Raw genomic sequence first — 12500 nt, forward strand, 5'->3', positions numbered from 1 at the left:
AAGGTTTCACTTCTTGGTTGGTATTCTGAACATCTGATACTTGAAACAAAAGAAAAATGATAAGTTAGTTGAGAGCCAGAAAGAATTTTTACTCTCCACTGCGACTTCATCATTACGCGTAGTCTCCTCTGAGCCTACTTCTGGCATGTCACACAAGATGGGGGCTTTGCGTGACAACGCCAAAAAAAAACATAAAACATAAAACAACAACAACAACAACAAACAAAAAACATTGGAGACTACATTACTCGATGACAGGAAAGATGAACCTCAACTCTGCTTGTCATGTAAATTTGCCCTTGCCTACACAAAAATAACGCGGGTCCTCATTAACACGCGTAACAAGTACCCAAAATCAACCGTTAAATGCCCACATTTGCCCAAAAGTCGTTGCGTACCGTGAATGAATTTCTTCCAGCAAGAAATTATTCATCTATCTGACATGTTGTTTCCCACCTGATTCACCTTTCTACATTCAGCCATTCAGATCACGCATTTGGACAAACCGTCATTTGAAAACAAAAACACACGACTGCAATGACTTTTGGACGAATGTGGGCCTTTAAACGAAAAAAAGAAATTAAATGAGACAGGAAAACATTTAAAAATGCTAAACCTGTGATAAAGGAACGACTGACGAGGCAATTTTTGATGCGTTCGGAATCATAACACAACTGTAGTTCATAATTCATGATATGCAGCATGGGAGCAACATCGGAGGAACAAATAAAAAAGAAGAAAAAAAAGACTCCCCCTGCCAGCTGTTCTTTCGACCTTTCGCTTAGTTTTTTTGTAATAAGAATTCCATTCTTACTCTGTTCTCTGTATTACTTTATTCCATTCCCTATTTCTTCAGAGAGCACTTTATTTTCCCAGAGTTCTGGACTTTCCATCCACGTAGTTGTGGAGTTTTGATTGACTTCTTTCGGTATTGTGAGTAAAAAACAATCGATTGGGGTTCCTTTTTGACATATTTGCTCATAAAACTTTGTAGTCAGTGAAATTTTGTGTATGAAATTGCACACTACCTGGTAAAGATGAAACGCTGCAATTGAAGTGATGGTGGTGAGGAGTCACACTAGTCTTGAAGTGCGAAAGGTGGCTGTGATAGAGGAATCAAAGCAGCCATCAGTGCGTTTAGAGGCGGAAGATCGAACTTAATTAAACAAGCCTAGTAGAAGGAGAAGGAGAAAGAAAAGATATGCATATGCCTCTCGGACGTTTAATAATATAACTCTGAAGGAGTGGGCTGCTATCATAGCGTTGAACGCGCGTGCTGATTGACTTCTCAAAAGTCCGGGTATCCTTTGCTATTTCGCTCGGAATCTGCGCCCAAAAATGTTGTAATCTTTGCACGAAGAAATAGGTTATAATCATATTTTTGTGGGTTAACTGACTAGCGACAAAGGGCGACAAATACTACCGACTACTGACAAAACGAGAAAGAAATTACCAACTACCAACAAAAAAATATTAAGCGACTACCGACATGGACCGACATTATCGATATTTGTTTTCAGGTCATAAGAGCATTTTGTAGTTTTCTTAGTTTACGAAGTAACCACATAAAAGGTAACTATAGAATTTCCTGTCATCTTCTTACATTTTGGCCGGAGAAGAGCACGGTCTCCCTTTTCGCTGAACAGCTTCTGGTACTCGAGCCCACAAAACCTCCCCCTGTAACATCATAAAAGTGATAGTGAGTTGTTGTTGTTGTTGTCGTTGTTTTTGTTCCGAAAAGGCGAAGAGGTCACAATCGAACGCCACTGTAGCCGGGTTCCAGTCGACAAAGATAAACATGCAAGAGTATTGGAATTGAAAAAAAAAAACATCTGACAGGATTTTTGGGATTGAAGGGGCAAGCTCTCCAGTTTGGAATTAGTGGTTTCTCGCTTGACAAAATCGTCCAGGGGAAAATGCGAGAACTTTTCTATAGTAACAGATGGGCAGTGGCAACTAGAAAGAGCAAACTTATTATCTGATGAAGGCAGCAGTGAGCTCAACGGTAAGTCGGAGAATGCTCTATTGGTCTGAATAGTTTTGGCACAATCGTGAATGCCGGAGTCTATAAAGTCGGTAAGTCTTAGAATGCTTTATTAGTCTGAATAGTTTTGGCACAATCGTAAACGTCGGAGTCTAAAGCGTACATCCAGATGGGCAGCAAAGTACTATACGCATGACAGGTCGTACTATCCTGTCCCTCAATCTGCCGTGCCCCTTTCAGCTGTTGCAACGATGGCACCTTTGCCAAGTTAAGGAATAACACTAGGAATGAAGGAATTGGTGAAAAAATGGTTAGAGAGGTACAGACCAGTACGCTAACGGACTGTTAGGAGTGAGACAACAAATGATAAAGCCGGGCATTGCCGCCTACTGCCTACGCTGTTCAACCCATCGGCAACGAGTCTGAAGAGAAATTTTCATTCCCTGAGGAAATCGATATCATCTGATCAAGATGTTCGAGAATCACAAAGATATGTGACAAATTCTGATGACGACGAAACCGAAAATGAAGAACATCTATAGCATTTGTGTGTCTAAACTTGTGACTGTATGTAGTAAATGTTACTTGTCTTTATGACGCTTGCAACGATATTATTACTTCAAGAGAGGATACTGGGACTGAGAAGCTGGGGTATATAGATGGTTTTGACAGTGACATATCAAATTCTAAAATCAAAATCGCAAGGTGTTTATCCAGCATACTAAATTTCCGAATTGTCACCTTGCGTGACACCATGATACAAAGTTATTTGGTTGAAAAAAAAGTCTATGCCTTTGAATATCAGCAATCTGAGCGTTTCAAGTACATTCGGGAGATGTGTTCATACACATATACTTTATTTCATGAGCGAAACGGAAGCGTTTTCATCGTTCGTGTTGATTTCTGGCCGCCATATCGTTGCACAACCGTGGTGCACCAACATGGCGGCTCCATAAAAAACTTTATAAAGTTGCGTGAAACACTTCGACAAAGAACTCAGAAACGATAAATTGCACAGACCTGAGAATTGGTGAGGTGATTCATGAATGTATCTCCTACAACATTCCAAGTTCTTGGTTTATTTTATTAAACGGTTTCGTTTTTGTTGTTGTTGTTGTGTGACAGTGAAAACGTTCTATACACAAAAACAAACCAGAGCTAATGAACTTTAAGAGCAATCAAAGGATGCAATCTTACAAGTTACTAGTTTTACACGTTATATGGGTCTCAAAGTCTTGAAACTAGGTCAATTTTTATAATACTTATCAATAATTAACGTGCATTGTCATCAACTATTAACGGAGATTTACATACCGACAACCGACAAAGATCAAAAATGTTAACCGACTACCGACAAAGTGACTGAATTTTAACCGACAACCAACAAGTGGACCCCCCCCCCCCCCCATTCAGACCCTCAGTGATCTGCCGCTTTCTTAAGTTTCAGACCCTTTTTAGGCTGCAAAATTATTGCTATACTCAGGCAGTGAATGATATCACCATTGTGAAATACAGAGGATTGGAAGATGGAATGTTGAGTAAGCCAATATATTAAGACCAGAACACACAGAGATCTATCGAAAGAGCATATTCTGTGCCCTGGTTTGTTGGGTTGTGATTATAATAAGAAGCTCCCCCATCTTTTATCTATACCTTTCGTATCACCATCTGAGTTAGTGAATACCCTTGGTTTGATAAAGCTAATTGACCAGTTTTCTAGTGCGCATCCCGCCAACATAAAGCAAAGTTTAATTAAGAGAGTCAGTAATTGTAAGACGGAAGATTAAACAAACAGTAAAAGTAAGAAAAGCAAGGTAAAAAACAAGTAAATCATTCATACACAGTGCTGAAATTTTGAAAAAAAATACTGGTAATATGAAATTTATCTAAGTTTAAAAAACGCATGAAATATGGAAGAAGTTTTAAAGAAGTGTTAGGACTTGGAAATAGAAAGTACCAAAGGTAGTAGTACCTAAGGACCATGAAAAGCAAAATAGAAAAACTTTTAGCTATTATAAGCTTTGTATTTTATGATAAAAACAACTCGTCATTGTATTATGTTGTTCCTGTATCTTCAACCTAAAATTGATCTTTCTGAGCAACCTCAATTGTTAAAATAATAATTATAATAATAATAAAATTTTCGCCTAGCACTTTGTAGATGTATGGCAAACTCAATGTTAAACTTTTTTCACTTGGAATAACATGTGATTTTTCAAGCAAAAGTATCGTTTTGAAGCTCGCTTATTGTATTTAATGTCGGTCGTTCTCTTCTGCTCTGGTATAATGTACCCCCAAAGTCAGTTTGTGACGATGCTAAATCTATGTTACGTTACATTACACCGAGGATCAAGAAAATAGAGGCACCCTTGAAACTCAAAAGCCAAGAACGGGGCAACTCACCTTTGCCTGTTCTTTGATCGGGCAGCTTTTTCATAAGAGTAACGGAAGGACTGGCTGTTTACACGCGTAACACATTTACTTAAGAAATTTAAACAACGTTAATGAAATGAAAGACATTTCACAAACAGTAACGGGGAGAACATCTACTATGATACAATCAAGACAGCTGAATCATCCCCGAAGTAAACGGCACCTAGAACTCCCGCCATTTTTTCCTAGTAGGAAAAAAAATCTAAAGGAAAGTGGCTTTGCAAGATATCATTTTAAATGTGTTGCTTACGCACGTATTCAATTTGATTTTCCTTGCGAGAGGAGGGTGGTCCCACCCTATTATTTGTATAATGGTTGGCGAATTGTTAAACAAATAAATGCTCAATTTTAATTAACCAGAAAAAATGACTAACACCCGCACAACCTAAAGAAGGTAGATAACACCTGGCATTTTGAACTCTAACCTATATCTCTAAATATTAAGTTCAGCTGTGGATATTACCGAACGCGTTAATTTTAGCAGCGCAAACAGAATCAAAGTTTAGGCGAATATTCTAGACAACGCACCTTGCAGCGCTTTTTTTTCGGGTCAGTAGTGATGAACTTTATTTTTGTGTCAACTCAGTGTACATGTAATTAACTCTGAGGCACTTATTGGGGACACTATGAAAAACAAGCTAGTTCCCAAGGTCTTCTCGTCTTTTAATATGGCGGCGGGTCGAGAGAAGACCCTGACACACAGTGAACTAAAAGGATCGCTGATTGGTGCTTTCTGACATGAACTCTGATTGGTTTAATGTCGAAAGAAAGATGGCTGCTAGTGAGGACAGCCAGAAGAAGAACAGAATTCGTGTTTAATGATAATCATTTTCAAGATTGTAGCTGTTCTGTGAGAAGCAGCCGCAAATTAAATAGCATAACAGTCAACATGAATTCGCCGTTTTTTCACGTTGCACGGTGATCTACATCAGGCTTCGATTCCAATTAACGCTACGTTGGCTTTTCACGACCTCTGGAATAGTGATCGCTGAATATTTAAAAGGACATAATTGTGGTTGAAATACGTAACGGTAATGAAGTGATTTTATTTCGTACGTACCCGTTTTTTGGTTGATTTTGGCGTTTCACCATTGTAATTCCCTAACGCGAGCATTGTTACTGTCGTTCAGTGTTTTACCATGTCACATTGTGTTACAAATTATACAATTGTACAATACGGGTCATAGATTATTGACCTGGTTGTTTTGGCAGTTGTATGTATGTGGCGCTGTTGACTCGTGTGACAGCTGCAATGAAGGCGGGTCTGTAAAATACAGGTCACATTCCACAAGTCAACAACTCCAATAATGAATAACTACGCCAAAAGTTTCCCCGACACCTGAAACAACTTTTTTTTTTTTTTTTGAGTGATTAGAGCCAGGAGACACTATTGGTGTTGTTTATTTGTCTGCAGCACAGTGACATGTACACTCACCTGTGGAATGTGACCTGTTTTACTTTAATAGACCTGAGCTGCAGTAATCCATATTCGTTCCCATATCATCTCTTCCACACTCTTCAGCTAGTGGTGCACAGACAGATATAGCTCGGTCAGTTTTCATCATTGCCTTTTACCTTCATTAATAAAAAAATATTAATCTCCTCACCCCAAACAAAGTGCATGTCATCTTGTAACTTTCCAAGAGGGTTATTTAAGATTGTGAAGTCTTAACGATAATTATTAGTCTTGAAAAAAATTGTAAGACTTATCATTATAGTGATAAATTATTGACCTGTCCATTCGCTAACGATTTCCATTTCTGCTTCATCTGTTTTTAAAAAATATAAATATGTATGTTATTTATTATTTGTTTGTTCGAGCAGCTGCAAGTTGAAGTATTGGCAGCTATTCAGCTGATGTGGACCTGCCAAACCCACCCACCCATACATACACTCGCGAAGTACAGCTACAACACCGGGAACTTCATCCCCTACTCTTCTCGAATATTGTGTGGGTCTCTCAGTGAACTTATGAACGTGAGAGATATTTGTGAGACAAGGCCTACGGTTTATAGTCCTTATCCGAGAAGACTAGCTTGAAAGTCTAACCATTTGCGGATGTTATTACAAAGGCAGCACTTTCTCATCACATATTTTAAGACCCTGAGTGTTGGTCCGGACGGAGTCGAACTCATGACCTCCCACATGGCAGCCCGGTGCTCAACCAATTGAGCTACCAGTATTCTTTAATTGTGTACACATGACCTCTTTCACCTAGTTTAAAGCATCACTCTCCTGTGAGTTTTCTTGCACTCCAATAATTTGAGTTGAATTATTGATTTCAAAACATGCTTTGAAAATATTCTCTAGCATTGCTCAAGTTCAGGCATTACTGTCTGAAGATGTGGTACATCGAGCTTTTTGGGGGGAAGATTGAGAGCTGGACAGGTGGATTGGAAAATAAAATTGAAGGTAACACAGCACAGGAAATTTGCACGTCACCAGAATGGTGGAATGGTAAGGGCAGGAGAAAAGATAAAATACTGTAGTGTGGGTCACTTGATCTGTCATAATCATATCGCTTTGTCTATTGAAACTCTCAAGAAATAAAGACAAATGTGGATGCAAACTCTCTGAATGGAGAGAAGACTGTCAAGGAATATCAACCGTTAAAGAGAAGAACAGATACTTGTCTACAAATACCTATTTTTCCTTCAAATGCCACAGCATAAAATGTCAAATTCCGTTTTCTTTGAATCTTCCATTTCTTGTGTTACATGTGAACCTAGGCAGTTACCAGTAAGGTAAAGTCTGCGGAGCCTAGAAGGCACATCAGGCCGGCGCTTATCTCCGGTTTCTGTAGCAAGAAGCGACTAGGAGTATTTCTACTTCCCCCTGGATGGGATGCCAGTTCATCGCAGGGTTACCCCTAGCATTATATTTGTCGGAACCCATTTATAACACCTGGGTGGAGAGAGGCACCTTTAGAGTAAAGCGTCTTGCCCAAGAACACAACACAATGTCCCCGGCCAGGACCCGAACCCGGACAACTCGATACGGAGTCGAGCGCACAAACCAGGAGGCCACCGCGCCTCCCAGGCAGTCACCAGTACTACACTTAAAATAACTGGCTCCTGGACAACCCAATGCAATTTACTACTGCAACTCACCAGTGCGAAGATTGTTTACATTACTCATTACCACGAAGAGAGAGAGAGAGATAGAGAGAGAGAGAGAGAGAGAGAGAGAGAGAGAGAGAGAGATGGAGAGGAGAGAGAGAGAGAGAGAGAGAGAGAGAGAGAGAGAGAGAGAGAGAGAGAGAGAGAGAGAAAGGAAGCCAGAGGCACGGGCACTTTTGTAACGAAAAAAGGGAACTTTTGTAACGCGATAGGGAACTTTTGTAACGAAGGTAGGGAACTTTTGTAACCTGAGGCACTTTTGTAACCTCATTGGGGCACTTTTGTAACATCAGTGGGGCACTTTTGTAACGACAGAGGGCACTTTTGTAACGACAGAGGGCACTTTTGTAACGACAGAGGGCACTTTTGTAACAGCCGTGCATTTTTGTAACAAACTGGGACTATTAGCATTAACCTTGTATTCCATGGCCTGCTAGTGTGCATACTCTTAAGAGTTAATACAGATTCAAGAGAATAATTAAGAGTACTGTCATTTTGGAAGTACTGAGTTAATTTTGCTGAGTTGGTTTTCTTTCCTAGCATTTGTGTACAACATCCAACTCTTTCATTCCCGGTAATTCACATGATAAAATTTAGAGAAACCATCTGTCAATTCATCCAGTTATTTATTTGATTGTTTATCTCTATAATTATGAAAGAGCAGTTTCAAGCACTTCATTTAGAAGCCGTAGCACACAATTCAGACATTTATGCATTTTTAAGGTATAGCTTCTTCTGCTTCGCTATTTAACCTGGTTGTTCACAATCCGTTTAATGCTAATCCCAGGTTAAAAAATAACCAAGTAGTTTATTTCTCAACTCCCAAATGTTGTTCAACGCTGATATTTGCCGAAATTTTACATTAGAGAAAGTCAATCTTGAAAAAAAAAATTATACGCAAAAGAAACTTTCAACCAAAAGTTGAAAAAAAATGAAACCAAATTTTATGGTAATCCTGAATTACGTTAATCCGCTTTTGAACAACTGGGCCCTGGTTAGCAAGACTGGAACAATCAAAAATATTTCTTTACACATATTAAATAAAGTGTTGACAGGAAACCCACTGGGAACTCTGAAAAAATCCGAGCTCCAGGTGGGATTTGAACCCACGACCCTCGGTGATCTGGTTCGGATGCTCTAACCACTGAGCTACAGAGTCAAATAACGACTGACAGCATAGCTCATAACTGCATCACATTTAATATGTGTATTTATTATATGGCTATGTCTCACGAGGACTGGGAACTACAAAATTCACGAATTTGATTGGCTAAAATCGATATTGACCGCGGTCTAGATTTTCCCATCTAGACCGGCATCTAGACCGGTAGTGTTTTGCGGTGAAAAGATGCAAACTAAAATTCAAAAAATATTAAGTATTTTCTTCTACCAATATTTATTTATGGAAGTGCCAAACAGCATGATGACAAAAGAGAGGATGACGAGCAAACTTTGACAGAATTAAGTTCAGCTCATCGCCACTCATCGCCGTTCGCAAGCAAAATGTCAATTAGTACAAACCAGTTACATCTTATTAACCGAGCTAGGTCGGTCTGTATGGGAGAATCTTGTCCTCGGTCGCTAGTACAGACCTCACTGCGTTCGGTCTGTACTGGCGACCTCGGTCAAGATTCTCCCATACAGACCTCCCGCTCGGTTAATAAGAACTAAATCATTCTCACATTCGCTTATATTTCTTTACTCCTAAGAAAATCAATTGAACGCCCATAATCTTGGCAATGTTCATAACTCACTTATATAACTTCAAATGCAAGCAGGTTGGCTATCCGAGCATATCGAATATATGCATTTAACTGATGAAATCTTTCCATCTTTGCAGCAATAAATTCAACTGAGCTTTAACAACTCAAATTGTAGGCAACGCATACCATGAAAATGGTAGCAATAAACGCAGCAAAGCTCATTCATGATTATTGCCCATAGATGGCAGCAATAAACGCAACATAGCTTGGTCATAACTATGCCGATAATCTTCACAGCGTTTTACAACTCACTGAAAAAAAAAAATCAAATGCGAGCACATTGGCTATCCGAACTTATGAAATATACGCGAGTGATGAAATCTACCATCTTTGCACCAATAAATTCAATTGAGCTTTAACAATTGAAATTGTAGGCAAAGCCTACCAGAAAATGATAGCAATAAACACGACATAGCTTATTCGCATTATCCCCATAGGAAGCAGCAATAAACGCAATATACTGTAGCTTAATTATGATTACGCCCATAATCGTTGCAATGTTTAAAACTCACTGAAATAATTCGAATGCAATCACATTGGCTATCCTAGCTTATCGAATATACGTAACTGATGAAACATCTACCATCCTTGTAGCAATAAATCAATTGAGCTTTAACAATTGCAAACTGTGCATCACTGACACAAAAAAGAGCACGTTCTGCAGCTGAGGCTTTCTCCATGAGTTTCGATAACTGCAACGTTTTGCTAAAACAACAATCTCGCAAGCACTTGAATTCAAGAGTCGTAATCATGGTAAATAGCGGGATTTTTTAGGTCAACATCAAAAGCAGTTGTTTCTCCTTTGCATTTGCAAAAGTCTAAAGAGCGCTGATTTATTTTTTGTTGGCCAAAAAGAACAAATTGCTATTGAAAAACATAAGTGACCTTGGTTTATGATGACTAACGTCGATCCAGTTAATATTTCTCCATTGCACAGTTTAAATACACAAGCATTGCCTGTTGAAAATACTCAACAGTTTTGAAAGCCACTCTATTACCAATGATATCATAGTTAACATTAACTTAACCCATCAAAGAATAAACTTTTTACGAACACTTGCAAAAGAGGATATTTAAAACAAATCGAGGCATTCAGTCTGTGGAAGTTGTAATCACGGTAACTCCTGAATTCACCCAAAACTAGGCCCATTCACGTTGAGCTTGACACTCCCCTTTGGAGTACTTCTGACCAGGGAGTCAGGTAAGTTGGTGTCACGACGATAGGCGCATAAAACGCGCAAGGGTTGAAGAATGGCTCCCGTGTCAGGGTCATCCTTTAACAGGCGGAACTTTTTTCGTGATCATGCTTTGTGATGATATTTCTCAAAAATAATTCAATAAATGAAACAGATTTTTCTTCATACACGATCATATTTCCTACCAGCCAATCAAAAACGCGCGTCTGACAACGTATAACCAAATTCGTGTAATGTCACAGCCCTTGTCACAAACGTATTTACACACCCTCATATAAACACAGCTATTGACCAATATGAGTGCGCATATTATCCTAATTATTTTATAAAATATTGTATCTTTTAATTTTTTACAATCTTGGCTCGCTTGGTTCGTGGCTTTGCCGCCAACAGACTGTGCAAAGAAAAAAATCTTCTTGTAGCCATTCTGGGGTTCAAGAGGAAAATGGGGGAGTTTGGATTTAATTAATAGCACCTTAACCACTGCGTGAGTAGAAATTCGCCGGTAAACACCTAATGAAATAAAATTCTGAAAAATCTTCTCGAAAGAACAATTTAATATAATGGAAAGTGCATCCATAGAAAAATGATTTCACGAGATGTACACTTAGGCAATTACTCGCAGTCCAGCAGATGGACTTACAGATATGGCGCATCATATTTCGTGCTACTTATCGCAGTGTCTTGTGAATGCTATCTTTGTCTATGAATTGTATTCGTCATATCCCTTTTTCTTTTTGCCCCCGCAGGGATTTCGCCCAGAGGCGAAATCCCGAGGAGGCACCCTAGTAGCTTGCGGGTATATTAAAGATAGTTACTTACATTTCAAATATGCAGTCGGTATACTAGAAAAAATCTCGATTTGCTCGAACAGGGGCCGCGAGGAATCGGTAGGTAATGATGACGTTTCTATTGTTTGCGCCCGCAAGTACGAATGGTTAGGATGACGTAAAGCAGAAAATCCCAAAGGAGTTTCTGAGAGTTTGTGCATTGTGACATGACAATAAACAGGGAAGCAGTCAATAATCCAAAGTCCCTATTTGGGGTGGTGCAGAGTATTATGAAAGGAAGCGCATGGTTTAATATTTTGTGTCAGTCGCATCACGGCGTCTGTTCTCGGCGGTTTGTCACGCTGAGGAGCAGCTGATTTTAAGGTGAGAAAAAAAACTTACTTTATATATATACTGTAGGAAACAGACAACGTTTTAAAAGACATGTTTCGGCATGCTTATGCCATCATCAGTTTAATGAGTTCCTAAGTGTGAACAGTTATAAAGTCTTCGGGTAGATGAAAAAATTATTACAACATGACGTAATACAAAAGCGGGTACTATTTACAGCGTGACACCAACATCAAGGTGTAAACTAAAACGTGAGAAAAGTGTTGTAATGCTGCAATTGTATGTTAAGTTCCTGTTTGATCTTATTTATATGAAAAGGTTGTTTGAGTTTTAAATCAATTGATTGCTCGGCAGAATCCAGATACTAAAGCACGAAGGGGAGTATTTGCTCTTACATAAAAGATGTGTTGAAATGTGTTTTTATCGCTTTCCGTGTGTTCCTTTATCCTGGTAGAAAAGTGGCGACTAGTTTCGCCAATATAACGGGCATTACAACCCGCGCAAGAAAATTGGTAAACTACCATGGATTTTAGAGCAATAGGAGTACGATCTTTAAACACTAAACATGTTTTTGGTTTAAACAGTTAAGTAATTTGATATTGTATAAATATATGCTTTCCGCTCTCCGTAAGTTCACTTTTCGTTTTTCCTGAAATTTAATGGTAATTAAAATCATAATAATGATAAAATAAAATTAAAGTTAATACCACAAGACAGACCACTACACCTGGAATCCTCCAAAACTCTATTCTTTGCGAACATTGTAGGGTTGTGAGACGGGGCCTATGGTTTATCATCCTTTTCCGAGATGACTGGAGAATCTAACCATTCTCTGATGTCATTACAAAGGCAGCATATTCTCTGCAGTTATTCAAAGACCCTAT

At 38.9% G+C, this 12500-nt stretch overlaps 1 protein-coding gene across 1 annotated transcript in view; it reads right to left on the reverse strand.

The window, feature by feature from the left end:
* Nucleotides 1–1678, reverse strand: part of LOC138053346 (trace amine-associated receptor 9-like) — a 2719-nt gene extending 1041 nt beyond the window's left edge. The window contains exons 1-2 of the mRNA XM_068899994.1: nt 1604–1678; nt 1–33 (exon numbers count right to left, since the gene is read on the reverse strand). The exon at nt 1–33 is cut by the window's left edge and continues 1041 nt beyond it. The gene's annotated coding sequence lies outside the window, so the exon portion shown is untranslated. The remainder of the gene's footprint in view (nt 34–1603) is intronic.
* Between the last annotated feature and the right edge of the window lie 10822 nt (nt 1679–12500).

The sequence above is a fragment of the Montipora capricornis genome, chromosome 6 (genome assembly GCF_036669925.1).
Source record: "Montipora capricornis isolate CH-2021 chromosome 6, ASM3666992v2, whole genome shotgun sequence".
NCBI classification, from domain to species: Eukaryota; Metazoa; Cnidaria; class Anthozoa; order Scleractinia; family Acroporidae; genus Montipora; species Montipora capricornis.